General features: G+C 36.9%; 1 pseudogene across 1 annotated transcript; it reads right to left on the bottom strand.

The window, feature by feature from the left end:
• Positions 1–2,388: 2,388 nt before the first annotated feature.
• Positions 2,389–3,488, bottom strand: LOC143542804 (2-pyrone synthase-like; annotated as a pseudogene). Its single transcript, XR_013136955.1, has 2 exons — positions 3,315–3,488; positions 2,389–3,207 (listed from the first exon to the last, which is right to left on the bottom strand). The product of XR_013136955.1 is annotated as a 2-pyrone synthase-like (transcript).
• Between the last annotated feature and the right edge of the window lie 356 nt (positions 3,489–3,844).

The raw sequence follows: 3,844 nt of genomic DNA on the forward strand, positions 1-3,844 counted from the left end.
ATTCATTTTATATGCTACTTTGTTGATTTGGTTACAAAACTCACTTATTATGTACGATGTTGGCAGTTGTGAATTTGACTCTGATTGATCTTCCTGGTCTGACAAAAGTAGCTGTTGGTGAGTTTAGGCATCATGACTTTTTTCTTGCTGGTTTGCAATTTTAACTTTGCTGTGGTTGCATCATTTTACTCTTGTATGATCTTTGTAGATGGTCAATCAGAGAGCATTGTGCAGGTCCTGCAGGACATTATGAACATGGTGCGGTCCTACATTAAGAATGTACATTGTGTTTAACTTTTAAGTGTTGCTATCTGCATATGCACAGGAAATAACAACTCTGATGATTCTATAAAAATAGTAGAGTGTCTTGTTGAACAGATTATTGAAAGTTCTTTATCTGGTTGCATTGCAGCCTAACTGTCACGAGGTTTGTAAATGAAACATATCATTCAAGTGGATTTTTCTTGGATAATTTATTTGATTGAGTAATCAGAGACATTAATATAATAATGACTGAGATACACATTTTGTTTTATGTGATGTGGTTTTTTTCAAGAGTTCAAAAAAACTAATATTGTGAGATACTGAGATGCATATACATTGTTATGCGCATGATTGGTGTTTATTACTTTTATGGTAAGCACAGGGGAGAGGACTTTTGGTGTGTTGACCAAGATTAATCTAATGGGCAAGGGGACTGATGCAGTTGATGTAAGATCCTGGGTTTTGAATTTTTATTAAAAATCCTACTAAAGTGAAAGTTGTAGGTTTTAGGTTGGTTTTATATTTTATTAAATGAAATGCAGATGTTGGAAGGGAAGTCTTTTATGCTGAAGTTTCCTAGCAAAATGGGTTCTGGGCATATAGGGAAAGTGCTTTCCAAGGTAATCAACTCATCTTTAGATTCAAGGTAATTACAGGATATGATGTTTATAAAAAATATATCTAACATAATATTATTATTAATCGTTTCAGCATTTGGAAACAGTCATCAAGCCAAGAATTCCCGTCCTTCAATCCCTCATTAAAAAAACAATGATTCAACTTGAAACATAATTGAGTAAGCCCATTGATACTAAGGTCAGAGTAAACATGTTACATTTTCTTACCAATTATTGACTTTTAATCAAGTTGTTTATTGAATTAATGTTTCTGTTAATTTAGATCCCAGAATCCATGTGCATTTTGTTAACTAACTTTATAGTCTTTTTTTTTTCTATTTTCTGCATTGCAGGAAAAGTTGTGTGCTATTATGAAAATGTGTACTACTTTCAAAGTAGATCTTTATGGCATGTATCTATCAATCTCAAGTATTTTAGTTACTATATTAACCCGTTGAACTTATGTTTATATCTCCTATTCAGGACAATAATAGGACAAATGTTTGAAGTTTTGCTTTACACCGCAGGGTCATGGGAAAAGAGTCAGATGACTCTAATGGTATGGAGTATAGGGGTAACACAATAATGACACACGTCTTAACATTGCTTTCCACTTTCACATTGTCGCTTTTGATGAATCATGCGAGGGTGAAACTCGGTATATCCATGGACGAAAGGTTAGAACTTACCCAGTTCCTGTTTGGATGGATCCAGTATTGTTTGTATCGTTAAATGTCTATAATAAGAGGGGTATTGAGGGCTTTATGCGATGGATGCGTAGGTTGAGGTCAGACAACAAACCTGTGGAATTGTATGTTGGGTGATCTATCAATCTATCATTTTATTTGTGAGAATCATGTAGAGTAATTATATATACAAGTAGAGTAATTATGTAATTACTCTATGTTGTAATTACATAATTACTCTACTTGATTCTCACAATTAGCAACTATTAATAAATTATGTAACTTTACATACTCTAGCCCTCATGAAAAATATGCTATAATGTCGAACCAAATTTAGTCGACATTGCTGGCTAGAATTAATTTGGAGCCTAGCCAAGCCAAATTGGAATGAAGTTCGAGTCGATCTCAAGCTAGCCTTGGCTTAGCTTGGCTCAACTCAGCTGGTTAAAATCTTTGGCTTAGCCTTGTTCTAGTTTACAAAAGAACTAGATCGACGTATGATATTCATATAATGAACAGTACATCATATCATATAAAGAGTGCGTGCAACCGTGTATACATGCAATAAGAAATTAACCGAAATAACTTACAATAATGCATATATTGAGATTAAAAAAAACATTGTTTAATAACCGACCATTATTAACTATGCATCAAAGTACGTTGTTTGGGGAGCAGCAGGGTTTGCTATGTAGCACAACTGTCTCAACAGTCAAACCCGGACCAAATCCAAACAAAACACCCCAATCTAAACCTTCGCCGGTGGTACTTGTTCCATCCTTGAAAGATGTATTTCTCATCTCATTCATAATGAACAACACACAAGAACTAGTCATGTTTCCATATTCACTTAGAACGTGCCTACTGGCCCTCTACTTGTGTTTATTGAGGTTAAGTTTTAACTCCACCTCGTCAAGTATTCGTCTAGCACCGGGATGGACAATCCAAAACAGCGAATTCCAATCACTTATGCCTAGTGGATCGACTGCTTGCAGTAATGCATTCTCTATATTCATGGAGATCATGTCAGGTACATCCTTGTCCAAGTAGATTGTGAGCCCATCCTCCCTCAAGGGTAAGGTTACCGCCATCTCAGTGTCTGGTATGATTGTTTGATTTGCATAAACAATTTCGAATAACGGATTCTCAACCGACAAATTTGGATCGGAACCAACAATGATTGCAGCAGCTCCATCCCCAAAAAGAGCTTGGGCCACCAAAGAACCAATGTGGTTCTCACTTGGTCCACGAAAGATACTAGCCATGGTCTCTGAGCAGACAACAAGGACACGAGAACCCTTATTATTTTCAGCAAGGTCCTTGGCTAGACGAAGGACCATACCCCCTCCCGAGCAGCCTTGTTGGTACATCATGAGTCTGTTGACCGATAGAGATAGGCCAAGTAGCTTGGTGAGTTGATAGTCAGCACCTGGCATATCGAGTCCCGAGCTGGTGCAAAAGATGAGATGGGTGATTCTAGATATTGGGAGTCCCCACTCCTCGATGGCTTTTATCGCCGCTTCTTTACCAAGCTTTGGGACTTCGCTGATCATCAACTCTCAACTCGCACACATTCGGGTTATCTTTCAGAAAATCTTCCGTAAGAAGCATAAATCGCTTTTTTGTCATTGTTTTGTCACCTACAAGTTCATGAATACTGTATGTGTTATATCATACTAGGCTTTATGGATAAACAACAATGGCATGATTAATTATTTAAGTGAAGTGGTATGGAATGAATACTTACAAATGCGTTTAAACTTGTCTTTAAGATTAATCATATGCTCATTCTTTGTAACACGAAAATAGTAGTCCACATAATCAGCTTGATTATAAACATTTGGAGGAGTTGCGGTGCCAATAGCAAGAATAGTAGCTAGACCTTGTGCCCGTTGGCTCTCTCGAATCATTTCAACCTTACGAAACAATGTCATATTTATTTTAAATTCAGGCTATTGAAGCATCTGCTACAATTGTTAAGTCTTATTTTGAATTATCAAGTGTAATCGATCTATATATACAAGTTACTCTATAAAAGTTGGTTAGGATAGCTACTAAATTAATACAAACAAAAAAAAGTGGCACCTGAAGAGGTATGTACCCGCCTCAACACCGAGCAAGGCGGGTCAACCCACAAGATATAGACAAGAGGCTTGAAATCAAGACATTACGAAGTCACAAAGCCAAAACCTATGCGCATGGCGCATATCACATATGCTCATGCATCACATGCTCAGGCATCATATGCCCAGGCACCACACATGCTCAGGCATCATA

This window comes from Bidens hawaiensis, unplaced genomic scaffold (genome assembly GCF_021521415.1).
Source record: "Bidens hawaiensis isolate Kalapana, Puna unplaced genomic scaffold, B.hawaiensis_p1.1 tig00012997_1, whole genome shotgun sequence".
NCBI lineage: Eukaryota > Viridiplantae > Streptophyta > Magnoliopsida > Asterales > Asteraceae > Bidens > Bidens hawaiensis.